Source organism: Schistocerca nitens, chromosome 2 (assembly GCF_023898315.1).
Source record: "Schistocerca nitens isolate TAMUIC-IGC-003100 chromosome 2, iqSchNite1.1, whole genome shotgun sequence".
Classification (NCBI taxonomy): Eukaryota; Metazoa; Arthropoda; class Insecta; order Orthoptera; family Acrididae; genus Schistocerca; species Schistocerca nitens.
In genome coordinates this window covers 654,172,295-654,186,010 of record NC_064615.1, presented here as the reverse complement: position 1 = coordinate 654,186,010, position 13,716 = coordinate 654,172,295, and the positions used below count along the sequence as shown (strand labels likewise).

The 13,716-nt window shown below is 43.9% G+C and overlaps 1 pseudogene; it reads left to right on the top strand.

The window, feature by feature from the left end:
* Positions 1 to 9,812: 9,812 nt before the first annotated feature.
* On the top strand, positions 9,813 to 9,930 carry LOC126237611 (5S ribosomal RNA; annotated as a pseudogene).
* Positions 9,931 to 13,716: the final 3,786 nt, after the last annotated feature.

The window sequence follows — 13,716 nt, the reverse complement described above, 5'->3', positions numbered from 1 at the left end:
AGTTGCTAATCTTTTAAAGTGAACCATAAATTGATGTCCAATGCAAGAATTACGAAAAATTCCTACTTAATTACATAGATACATAAATTTTCCGTTATTGTTTAAAATACTTTTTAGTTACGTCTTGGTAAATGGAGATGAGCCTTATTCAAATGACCGGTTTCGCAGCTTATAGCTGCATCCTCAGCCATACATATGAGCAAAAAATGGCGAAAAAAATTTTAAAATGAATGTAGTAAAAATAAGATAAAGGTATTCACAATCAATTCATGTAAAATACAGATCGGAGTTAAACAGACGACCGAACATTCTCAATCAAATCAAAATAAAATTTCCATGGGAGGGTCGGCAGTCAGGTAATAAAATTGACGGAGTGATTGAGTCGACCACCCCAGATAGCAAGGTATTCTCCACCAAAACACGTCAAGAAAACTGATAGGGTCTAAAATTCAAAGTTTGAAAATGTGGGTGAAAAGACGGTAATCCGTAAAACTAGAGTTTAATGAGATAAACTCAGCCTTGAGAGAGCAATTTAATGTGGAACAGATTCATATGTCAGTAGCATACTGTAGCAACCAGGCAGAAAAACAGATTAGACAAAAACCGCGATAAATACGAAACCTAAAATAAAAGTAGAGCATTAATAGCCAATAGATGTGGACACGTAGGTTAAAACCTATGAGGGTGCGTGTTGCCTGCTGTGTACTTTGTTGTACAGAAGCTGTTCATGCCTTTTGGCGTCATTTTGTATTAATTACGGTTTATAGCAAGGTGTGTGGTTTGAGAATGGGCGTCTTTGTATCAACGATGCTGAAACGGACGAAATAAAAAATTATCCAGTTTGCTCAATAAAGACAAACAAAAAGACACTGAAATATGGAAGAAGGGTGGTATGTAGGAGCTTACCAGAATGTGACACTCAGAAGTCACGTAACTGGAACATACACAGGCGTAAGCCGGTGGCCCCAGAGAGCGCGGGGCCAAGGAACGAAGACGAAAAGGCCAGCACGCCCAGACTAGGTAATATGCGACACCACACGAGCAGCGCATAAATGTTACATGCTTCGAACGAACGGCACATGGACAGTTGGGAAGTGTTCCTACATAGCTGATTAATGCACAGATGGCAAAAGATAGGCTAATAAAACCTGTAACATGAAATAATTCTTACGGAAAGTTAAAGACGTTAACACAGCTAATAATCATCGCCTTAGAATATGGATGAAAACTATTAGTTAAAGAAGGTGAGACTTGAAAGGGGATCGCAAGAAGATAGTGGCTGAAGGAATCAAAAGAAGTCATTGGATAATAGGGAAAGATGAGTTTACCAAACTAAAGAGCAGGGAGAAGGGGAGGGGTCGGGCAGAAAGAAATATGAAATGGGAGAAATGTGCAACATGAAAAGTCTTGTATTGTAACAACAAAAATATGAACAAAACTAAGTGACCCTACTTATGTTGTCGAAATTTGGAAGAAGACTGCAATATTTCAGTTCAGTTTGACCATTTAATGCATGTCGTGGGAGACGATTCACATAACGCCTTACCTCAGTTTCTTCCAAAGAATTTGGGTGTTGACTATTATTTTTACGGTGTTAAATTTTTATATTATTCGATCAAATGGAATGCCCTTGTTCACGGAGGTGTGTCTCGAAAGTTGATTTTTAACTGATTAAATTCAGATGTTCTCGAAATCTGATGCTGAAACCCCTGCCAGGTTGGTTATTGTACACAATGGGACCCCTGTCACATCAGATGCAATAGACACCTGTCGCACTGTATTTTTAGCCGGTGGTACATTCTTCGTATCTATGTCTGCTACCGATATTATTGGCTATGAAATAGGCGAGCTTTATAATTTTAGCATGAAGGTTGAAGTCTATCTTCACCGAGATTTTGCCAAAGTTTGGAAACCTATGATATATAACTTCATCCTCAGTCTCATGAGCCGCATTCGTCAGTGTTATATCATCTCGCCTAGATATGGGTGCTTTAGCTCTTTTTAAATGACGTTGTTAATATTATTTACAAAATTAGCATCATAGCCATAACTGTACGCTCTATATTCAGTGACCTCATATTCTCTTTCTAAGATTTCCTTAGACAAGCGGATGTTATAGATTCTATAACGGGGTGACCTGAATGGGGCCATTTTCATGTTAAGGGATGATTAGAGGCGTTGTGAATAACAAGATCCGTAGTAGTTGCTTTCTAGTTTAATTCCAACTCAGAAATGTTTAGACTGATCAAAAGATCCAAATAAGGAAGTGATCTGCCCTCGCTATGTTGAACAGTGAAATGGATATTGTGGTGTAAACCGTTTAACTTATCTACAAAATTACAACAATAATCTTTTGGCCCTTCACATAAAACAAGAATATCATCTATGTATCTGCTCCGCAATATGATTTACTTGGCATGGGTTGGAAATTTTGTCATTAGATATCATATTGAAAGATAGACGTAAAAAATATTGGCCAGACAGTGTGCAATTGGTGATGCCATCGCTAGTCCTTGATTTTTAATGTGCTACTACACTGAACCACCCCATGAACCATGGACCTTGCCGTTGGTGGGGAGGCTTGCGTGCCTCAGCGATACAGATAGCCGTACCGTAGGTGCAACCACAACGGAGGGGTATCTGTTGAGAGGGGCAGCAGCCTTTTCAGTAGTTGCAAGGGCAACAGTCTGGATGATTGACTGATCTGGCCTTGTAACACTAACCAAAACGGCCTTGCTGTGTTGGTACTGCGAACGGCTGAAAGCAACGGGAAACTACGGCCTTAATTTTTCCCGAGGTTATGCAGATTTACTATATGGTTAAATGATGATGGCGTCCTCTTGGGTAAAATATTCCAGAGGTAAAATAGTCCCCCATTCGGATCTCCGGGCGGAGACTACTCAAGAGAACGTCGTTATCAGGAGAAAGAAAACTGGCGTTCTACGGATCGGAGCGTGGAATGTCAGATCCCTTAATAGGACAGGTAGGTTAGAAAATTTAAAAACGGAAATGGATAGGTAGATATAGTGGGAATTAGTGAAGTTCGGTGTCAGGAGGAACAAGACTTCTGGTCAGGTGACTACAGGGTTATAAACACAAAATCAAAGAGGGGTAATGGAGGAGTAGATTTAATAATGAATAGGAAAATAGGAATGCGGGTAAGCTACCACAAACAGCATAGTGAACGCATAATTGTGGCAAAGATAGATACGAAGCCCACGCCTACTACAGTAGTACAAGTTTATATGCCAACTAGCTCTGCAGATGACGAAGAAATTGAAGAAATGTATGATGAGATAAAAGAAATTATTCAGGTAGTGAAGGGAGACGAAAATTTAATAGTCATGGGTGACTGGAATTCGGTAGTAGGAAAAGGGAGAGAAGGAAACGTAGTAGGTGAATATGGATTGGGGCTAAGAAATGAAAGGGGAAGCCGCCTGGTAGAATTTTGCACAGAGCACAACTTAATCATAGCTATCACTTGGTTCAAGAATCATGCAAGAAGCCTGTATTCATGGAAGAAGCCAGGAGATACTGACAGGTTTCAGAGAGATTATATAATGGTAAGACAGAGATTTAGGAACCAGGTTTTAAATTGTAAGACATTTCCAGGGGCAGATGTGGACTCTGACCACAATCAATTGGTCATGATCTGTAGATTAAAACTGAAGAAACTGCAAAAAGGTGGGAATTTAAGGAGATGGGACTTGGATAAACTGACTAAACCAGAGGTTATACAGAGTTTCAGGGAGAGCATAAGGGAACAACTGACAGGAATGGGGGAAAGAAATACAGTAGAAGAAGAATGGGTAGCTCTGAGGGATGAAGTAGTGAAGGCAGCACAGGATCAAGTAGGTAAAAAGACGAGGGCTAGTAGAAATCCTTGGGTAACAGAAGATATATTGAATTTAATTGATGAAAGGAGAAAATATAAAAATGCAGTAAATGAAGCAGGCAAAACGGATTACAAACTTCTCAAAAATGAGATTGACAGGAAGTGCAAAATGGCTAAGTAGGGATGGCTAGAGGACAAATGTAAGGATGTAGAGGCTCTTCTCACTAGGGGTAATATAGATACTGCCTACAGGAAAATTAAAGAGACCTTTGGAGAAAGGAGAACGACTTACATGAATATCAAGAGCTTTGATGGAAACCCAGTTCTAAGCAAAGAAGGGAAGCAGAAAGGTGGAAGGAGTATATAGAGGGTCTATACAAGGGCGATGTACTTGAGGACAATATTATGGAAATGGAAGAGGATGAAGATTAAGATGAAATGGGAGATACGATACTGCGCGAGGAGTTTGACTGAGCACTGAAAGACCTGAGTCGAAACAAGGCCCGGGAGTAGACAACATTCCATTAGAATTACTGACGGCCTTGGGAGAGCCAGTCCTGACAAAACTCTACCATCTGGTGAGCAAGATGTATGAAACAGGCGAAATACCCTCAGACTTCAAGAAGAATATAATAATTCCAATCCCAAAGAAAGAAGGTGTTGACAGATGTGAAAATTACCGAACAATCAGTTTAATAAGTCACAGCTGCAAAATACTAACGCGAATTCTTTACAGACGAATGGAAAAACTAGTAGAAGCCGACCTCGGGGAAGATCAGTTTGGATTCCGTAGAAATGTTGGAACACGTCAGGCAATACTGACCCTACGACTTATCTTAGAAGCTAGATTAAGGAAGGGCTAACCTACGTTTCTAGCATTTGTAGACTTAGAGAAAGCTTTTGACAATGTTGACTGGAATACTCTGTTTCAAATTCTGAAGGTGGCAGGGGTAAAATACAGGCAGCGAAAGGCTATTTATAATTTGTACAGAAACCAGGTGGCAGTTATAAAAGTCGAGGGACATGAAAGGGAAGCAGTGGTTCGGAAGGGAGTGAGACAGGGTTGTAGCCTCTCCCCAATGTTATTCAATCTGTATATTGAGCGAGCAGTGAAGGAAACAAAAGAAAAATTCGGAGTAGGTATTAAAATCCATGGAGAAGAAATAAAAACTTTGAGGTTCGCCGATGACATTGCAATTCTGTCAGAGACAGCAAAGGACTTGGAAGAGCAGTTGAACGGAATGGATAATGTCTTGAAAAGAGGGTATAAGATGAACATCAACAAAAGCAAAACGAGGATAATGGAATGTAGTCGAATTAAGTCGGGTGATGCTGAGGGAATTAGATTAGGAAATGAGACACTCAAAGTAGTAAAGGAGTTTTGCTATTTGGGGAGCAAAATAACTGATGACGGGCGAAGTAGAGAGGATATAAAATGCAGACTGGAAATGGCAAGGAAAGCGTTTCTGAAGAAGAGAAATTTTTTAACATCGGGTAGAGATTTTAGCGTCAGGAAGTCATTTCTAAAAGTATTTGTATGGAGTGTAGCCATGTATGGAAGTGAAATATGGACGATAAATAGTTTGGACAAGAAGAGAATAGAAGCTTTTGAAATGTGATGCTAAAGAAGAATGCTGAAGATTAGATGGGTAGATCACATAACTAATGAGGAAGTATTGAATAGGGTTGGGGAGAAGAGAAGTTTGTGGCACAACTTGACTAGAAGAAGGGATCGGTTGGTAGGACATGTTCTGAGGCATCAAGGGATCACCAATTTAGTATTGGAGGGCAGCGTGGATAGTAAAAATCGTAGAGGGAGACCAAGAGATGAATACACTAAGCAGATTCAGAAGTATGTAGGTTGCAGTAGGTACTGGGAGATGAAGAAGCTTGCACAGGATAGAGTAGCATGGAGAGCTGCATCAAACCAGTCTCAGGACTGAAGACCACAACAAAAACAACTACACTGCGAGTCCGGGGCTCGTGGTCTCGGGTTCGATTCCATGCGGGGTCCGGGATTTTCACCTACCCCGAGATGACTGGGTGTTGTTGTGCCGTCATCATCGTCATCATTCATCTCCATTGCGGTCGGAGGAAGGCAACGGCAAACCACCTCCGCCAGGACCTTGCCTAGTACGGCGGTGCGGGTGTCCCGCAACGTTCCCCTACCCTCTGTCACGAAATACGGGACTTCATAGGCAGTACACCGAGGTGACAAATGTCTTAGAATACCTCCTAATATCGTGTCAGACCTCCTTTTGCCCTGCATTTCGACGTGCCATGGACTCAACAAGTCGTTGGAAGTCCCCTACAGAAATAATGAGCCATGCTGCCTCTATAACCGCCCATCAATGCGAAAGTGTTACCGGTGCACGAACTGACGCCTCGATTATGTTACATAAATTTTCGATAGGCTTCATGTCGAGCGATTAGGATGGCCAAATCATTCGCTCGGATTGTCCAGAATGTTGTTCAAACCAAACACGAACAATTATGGACCTGTTGACATGGCGCACTGTCATTTATAGGCACTGTATCGTTGTTTGGGAACATAAAGTCTACGAATGGCTGCAAATGGTCTCCAAGTAGTCGAACACAACTCAGAACCCAGTCCATTCCATGCGAACACAGCCCACATCATTACGGAGCTACCAAGACCTTGCACAGTGCCTTGTTGACAACCTGGGTCCGTGGCTTCGTGGGGCGTCCTCCATACTCGAGGCTCTCCATCGACTGTTACCTACAAAAATCGGGACTCATCTGACCAGGCCACGGTTTTTCAGTCATCTGGGGTCCAGCTGATATTGTCAAGAGCCCAAGAGAGCCGCTGCAGGCGATGTCGTGCAGTTAGCAAAGACACTCGCAAACGGTCGTCAGCTGCCATAGGCCATTAACGCTAAATTTCGTCATGCTATTCTAACGGATACGTTAGTCGTACGTCCCAGATTGATTTCTGTGTTTATTTCACACAGTGTTGCTTGCCTATAGACAACAACTCTAAGCAAAAGCTGTTGCTCTCGGTTGTTAAGTGAAGACCGGCGGCCACTGTGTTGTCCGCGGTGAGAGGTGATGCCTGAAATTTTATACCCTCGGCACACTCTTGAAACTGTGGAGCTTAGCTCAGAATATTGAATTCCCTAACGATTTTCGATGTGGAATGTCTCACGCGTATAGCTCCGTGTTGAGGGTCTTTTAATAGCCGTCGTGCGGCTGTTACCATGTCGTCAAACTTCTCACATGAATCACCCGAGTACAAATGACAGTTCCACCAGTGCACTGCCATTTACACATTATCTACGAGAGACTAGCGCCGTTTGTATGTGTACATATCGCTATCCCCAGACTTCTGTCACCTCAGTATAGTTACCTTTTCTTGGAATAAGATACGTTATTTAATTGCAGAAAACGTAATCCAAAGAAAACAGTAAGGAAATCTTAAGAGACTTGTCACTCGGAAGTCTCGCGTTAAGTGAAACCACTCAAACCCAAATAGTGAGTGAAAAACCGGAACAGTCAGATAGCTTAGATGACTCCACAGAGACTTATTTAATTATGTTGTTTCATTCTACTGAAACAATTTAAGTAATAAAATAAACCGAGTTGCTAATCACTTGCTCAAAGCCAGTCGGTTGCTACACCACTTCAAATAAGTTGGTATGAGGAAGAAGAAAGAGGCAGAGCATCTCTCTCAGAAGACTGAGAACTCGCAAGAGGAGACACTCATGCTCGAAAACTGGGGCACCAGAGGATAATGGAAACAGTGGAAATCAATCACGAATCAGTTTTAACCATCTTGCACAGCATTTTGAATATGTCGAAGGTCGCCACTCGCTGGATTTCCTTCAGAAAGCCCGCCGAACCGAGGAAGCAGCTGAAATGTTGCTTATATGTCCAACCATTCAAAATAACTTAATTTACTGGCTAATCACCAGAGACGAGGGGGGTGGACGTATGACTACGACATAGGAGAAACCCAATCAGTGGAAACATGCGAATCCACCACCGCCGAGAAAAGCGGAGGTGGTGCTGAGAGTTTCATGAGGCTGTTACGCTGTGGTGCTAACAGACTATGATCGTAAAGAACGAACCGTCACATGAGCATACAACCGGAAACTCCTGACGAACTGCCACCGAAAGCTGTCCACGGGGATATTTTTGTTTCGCGACAGCGGCCTACCTCATTCTGCAGCAGTACACGTCCTGCTTCTTTGGATATTCAAATTATCTGAAGATGGTAACTGTTCCGAAAGAACAGATACCAATGATGACCATGCACCTTCTGTAGAAATAAATGATAATTAATCGAAACCCTCAGCTGCCAACAGCTGTCCCCATTGAGGTATATCAACAACACCTGTTGGCAGCTGAGGGCTTAGATTAATCGAATTATCCTCATCCTCCATGTTCTCTGGACATTACGGCTTCCTCTTTCGTCTTATGATGAACCATTTCGTGGTAGGTACTTCCAAAATGGCGACGATCTGATATCCAGCGCTTCCTGAACAGCAGAAAGTAGATTTTTTTCGACATAGGTCACCGCCAAGTCAACCATCGTTGGGAAAAATATGTCGCATTGAAAGTTTCGTGTCCATAACATGATTTTTTTTTCTTTTCGACACGATAGCTAATCCTTTGTGACTACTCCTCTTTCCCCCCATCTACATTTACACAAACTTTATAATTTTATTAATGATCCTACACAGATACGATAAACCATTATAGCCACTGCCCACCGCAGAACTGGATGCCGCCTGGTGGCGTTGCGAACACGTGACTTCATAGCAACAGTATGTGAGCGGAGCAGACAGGGATGGACTGCAAATGTGGAAATCCATTGAGGTAAGTGACTTTGAGAAAGAGCAGATTATTATTACGCAGAGCCGGTGTACGAGTACCTCCAAAACTGTTCTGTAGAGTAGGATGGGTGGCGATCTGGGCCATCTTTGCCGAAAGAGCACAATGCTGGTGTGCGCACAAGTGTTTCGGATCTCACCGTTCCACGTACATTGTTGAAGATGCAGCTCTGCAGCAGACTACCCCTACGTGTTCACTTGTTGACCCGAGGAAATCGTCAGTTAAGGTAGCAATGGGCACGGGGCCACCGGGATACGACCAATAGATCAATGCAAATGTGTCGGCTCTTCGGGTGAATCACATTTTTGCAACGCTAGTTCGATATTCGTCTCCACAAACGCTGTCATCGAGATCAACGGCAGCTAGAAACGTGCAACGCGCCACGGACACAGGCTCGTGGGAGCAGTGTTATGCTATGGAAGATATTCTCCTGCGCTTCCATAGGACCTGTGGTAGTAATCAAAGACACGCTAACAAATGCAAAATCACGTACATCCCTTCAAGCTTGATGTCTTCCCCGGCGGCGATGTCATCCTTCATCCGTGCCCCGGAGCCAGAACCGGGCTACAGTGGTTTCAGGAGCATTATAGTGAACTCACTTTGATGTCTCTGAGAGCAAATTCACCTGATGTAAATCCTATTGAACTCATCTTGATAGCCATGCGGCGCCATCACCGCGTACGCAAATCGGTGGCCCTTTATTTACGTGAATTGCCTGTGGCTCAAATGGCAAATGGCTCTGAGCACTATGGGACTCAACATCTTAGGTCATAAGTCCCCTAGAACTTAGAACTACTTAAACCTAACTAACCTAAGGACATCACACACACCCATGCCCGAGGCAGGATTCGAACCTGCGACCGTAGCAGTCCCGCGGTTCCGGACTGCAGCGCCAGAACCGCTAGACCACCGCGGCCGGAATTGCCTGTGCGTACATATCAAATGCCACATATCTCCGCAAATCTACCAAAAAACCGTCGGATCCCTGATACGCAGATTCAGTTATGTGTTTCGTTCCAAAGACAGACAAAGGCAAACTATTAAGCAAATTGTCATAATGATTTGGCTCTTCAGTGTAAATTGAGAGGAACAGAAGAGTTATGGGTGTGCTATTTTTTATAATGCCAACTGCCTTGCCGCAGTGGTTACACCGGTCCCCGTCAGATCACCAAAGTTAAGCGCTGTCGGGCTGGACTAGCACTTGGATGGGTGACCATGCGGTGTGCCGAGCGCTGTTGGCAATCGGGATGCACTAAGCACTTGTGAGGTAAACTGAGGAGATACTTGATTGATAAGTAGAAGCTCCCGGCTCGTAAACTGACATACGGCCGGGAGAGCAGTGTGCTGACCACATGCCCCTCCATATCTGCATCGAGTGACGCATGTGTATGAGGATGACACGGCTGCCGGTCGGTACCGTTGGGCATACCAAGGCCTGTTCGAAGTTTTATGTTTTATAATATTGAGAATAAAGGAATTACAAGTGTTATTGAAATATGTAACTACACTTTCGAGTTACATTAATGTGACCACATGTCAGAAGCCTGAATAACCGCCTTTTGCAGAGCGAACCGCTGCGAGACAGGTAGGAATAGAGTTAACGAGCTTGTGGAAGATACCGACAGCTACATGAGCCATGTCTACTTCAGTGTCGTGACCAGCCAGCAGCGCTAGGTTTCTCGGATGAAGACCCATGGCGCGAACAGCCCGATTGAGTTTTTAAATACGGTGAGTTTGGTGGCCAGAGAAGTAAGATAAACTCTTCGTGATGCACTTGGAAACACGCACGTACACTGAGAACTGTGTACAAGTTGCATTGCCCTGCTGGGACATACCTTGGTGCCGAGGTAAAACATACTACATGTAGGTGTATATGCAGAATTGTGTTGATCCACTGTGGCTTCCAGAATAACGAGATCAACCAGGCAATGCCACGAAAACATTCCCCAATCTATGACGCTCTCTCTTCCGGCCTGGAACATTCCGACGATTGTTGCAGGATGTTTTCTTCCAGACGTTTCAGGCCTGATGGAGCATAAAACGTGAGTCATCCGAAAAGTCCACCGTCGACACTCAATGGACGTCCAGTTGCGGTACCGGCACGCAAATTTCAGCCTTTGTCGCTGATGAACAGCAGCCACCATAGGTGCAAGAACCTGGCGCTTGCTGTGGAGGCCAAATGCATCAACGGTCGTCGAGGAGGCACAGTGGTAGTTCATTGGTTCATCTGGGCGGTCAGGTATTCAAAAGCTGCACGTCAATTCGCCCGTAAACACCTCCGCATCTCTCGTTAATCCTAGTCATTTATGACCATTGATGAGGTCTCAGCGCCGATTTTCAAAAATGTTCAAATGTGTGTGAAATCTTATGGGACTTACCTGCTAAGGTCATCAGTCCCTAAGCTACACACTACTTAACCTAAAATATCCTAAGGACGAACACAAACACTCATGCCCGAGGGAGGACTCGAACCTCCGCCGGGACCAGTTGCACAGAGCGCCGATTTTGGATAGAGGTATATTGTATGGGCAGTGTACTTTAACCATGGTGATACGCGAAAGGTTCACAAACTTAGCCGTTTTGGAGATGCTCCACCCCCAACCCCCCACAACTCACTCGACTGGAATACTCTCTCTCAAATTCTGAAGCTGACAGGGGTAAAATACAGGGAGCGAAAGGCTATTTACAATTTGTACAGAAAGCAGACGGCAGTTATAAGAGTCGAGGGGCACGAGAGGGAGGCAGTGGTTGGGAAGGGAGTGAGACACGTTTGTAGCCTCTCTCCGATGTTATTCAATCTGTTTATTGAGCAAGCAGTGAAGGAAACAAAAGAAAAAGTTGGAGTGGGTATTAAAATCCGTGGAAAAGAAATAAAAACTTTAAGGTTCATCGATGACATTGTAATTCTGTCAGACAGCAAAGGACTTGGAAGAGCAGTTGAACGGAATGGATAGTGTCTTGAAAGGAGGATATAAGATGAACAATAACAAAAGCAAAACGAGGATAATGGAATGTAGTCGAATTAAGTCGGGTGATGCTGATGGAATTAGATTTGGAAATGAGACACTTAAAGTAGTAGATGACTTTTGTTCTTTGGGGAGCACAATAACTGATGATGGTCGAAGTAGAGAGGATATAAAATCTAGCCTGGCAATGGCAAGGAAAGCCTTTCTGAAGAATGGAAATTAGTTAACATCGAGTATAGATTTAAGTGTCAGGAAGTCGTCTCTGAAAGTATTTGTATGGAGCATAGCCATGTATGGAAGTGAAACATGGACGTTAACTAGTTTAGACAAGAAGAGAATAGAAGCTTTCGAAATGTGGTGCTACACAATAATGCTGAAGATTAGGTGGGTAGATCATATAACTAATGAGGAGGTATTGAATAGGGTTGGGGAGAAGAGAAGTTTGTGTCACAGAGGAAGGGATCGGTTGGTAGGACATGTTCTAAAGCATCAAGGGATCACCAATTTATTATTGGAGGGCAGCGTGGAGGGTAAAACTCGTAGAGGGAGACCAAGAGATGGTTGCAGTAAGTACTGGGAGATGAAGAAGCTTGCACAGGATAGAGTAGCATGGAGAGCTGCATCAAACTAGTCTCAGGACTGAAGACCACAACATCAACAATCCTCCAGTCGACCCAGTCGTCTTCTTCATGTGCTAAAAGCTATGCTGCAGTGTGTATCCGCTGCCTGGACTCGAAACAGATATTTTACTGGAAGTTCTGAGTCGCATTGCAACAGTTCTTAGTTCTCTCTATATTTGATACATGCATTCTGATAAACGGCAGTCAGGTAAGAGATTCCTAGACGTAGTTGTATTTAGTAATGTTGCACTGTGTGTTAAAATTATGTTATCGATTTCAGAGTTATGCAAATTCATCCTCACGTGTCCATATTGCTGTTCAAATCAAACGACGTACTGCATAGCTGATTAATTTGAACTGTCATTTACTTGAAAAGCTGTATAGATATGATTAACACATCCGTAATAAATGGAAGCGTTCCTTTCTCTTCTCTTAAAGATAGAGGTTACTTTTGCTGACGTTTATACATTGTAATTTTGATATCTTTAAATATGTCTAGAATTCTCAGCTTTAGAAGCATTCCATCGAGTCCATGTGTCCGAACTTCCCCGAACACTCAACAAAGAGTACCATATTGAGTATCACGCTACTAGCTACATTCTGTGAAATATTTAGCGATAAACCTCTTCCTTCGCTGATTATGCTAAGTCCCTGGAGCTGGAGCCGGGGGGGGGGGGGGGGGGAGCTGAAGTTGCGCCGACCTGGGGAACAAAAGGGAGTCGACTTAATGCTTCCGTCCAGTGTGCCTTCTATCAAGTTAATGTCCGCTCCCCTTGTCTTAACGCCTGACTTATGTCCGGCGGAGAGAAAGTTGGTGAAAGTCTTTTCATTAACGCAGCAGAAGCAGGCGGCCGTAGCCTCTAATTAGATACACTCGCAGGCGGCAGAAAAATAGCGGCCGCGCCCGGTTAATGGAGCCGCTCGTTACTTCTGGAACCGGCCGCGGACTTTCCGGGGCGGGCGCAGCGTGGCGCTGGAGCAGGCGAGGCTCGCGCCGTAAATCACCGCCACTCCGGAAAGGATAAGGGATTCATTGAGAGGGCCTCCGATGAGGACTCTCCACGAGACCACCACTGCCCGCAGCATTCGTTCTCCTGTTTACGTTCCTCTCCCGCCAGTCCTCTACATCTAACTCGCCACAAGCAAAGCTCCATCACCCCTGAAGAAACCAATGAAGGTATTGGCCGGAACGCTAGTGCAGTAAAGCACGTCGTAGTGGTGGCAAACAAAAGTGTGCCGGTTATCATTGACGTCTATGATTCGTGTATCCCGCAGCACTAAATGAAATCCACTGCACAGCGTTTCCATACTAGGCAACAGGCAGCAATTTCCAGAATGAAATTTCCACTCTGCAGCGGGGTGTGCGCTGATATGAAACTTCCTGGCAGATTAAAACTGTGAGACGGACCGAGGCTTTCGCGGGCAAGTGCTCTACCAACTG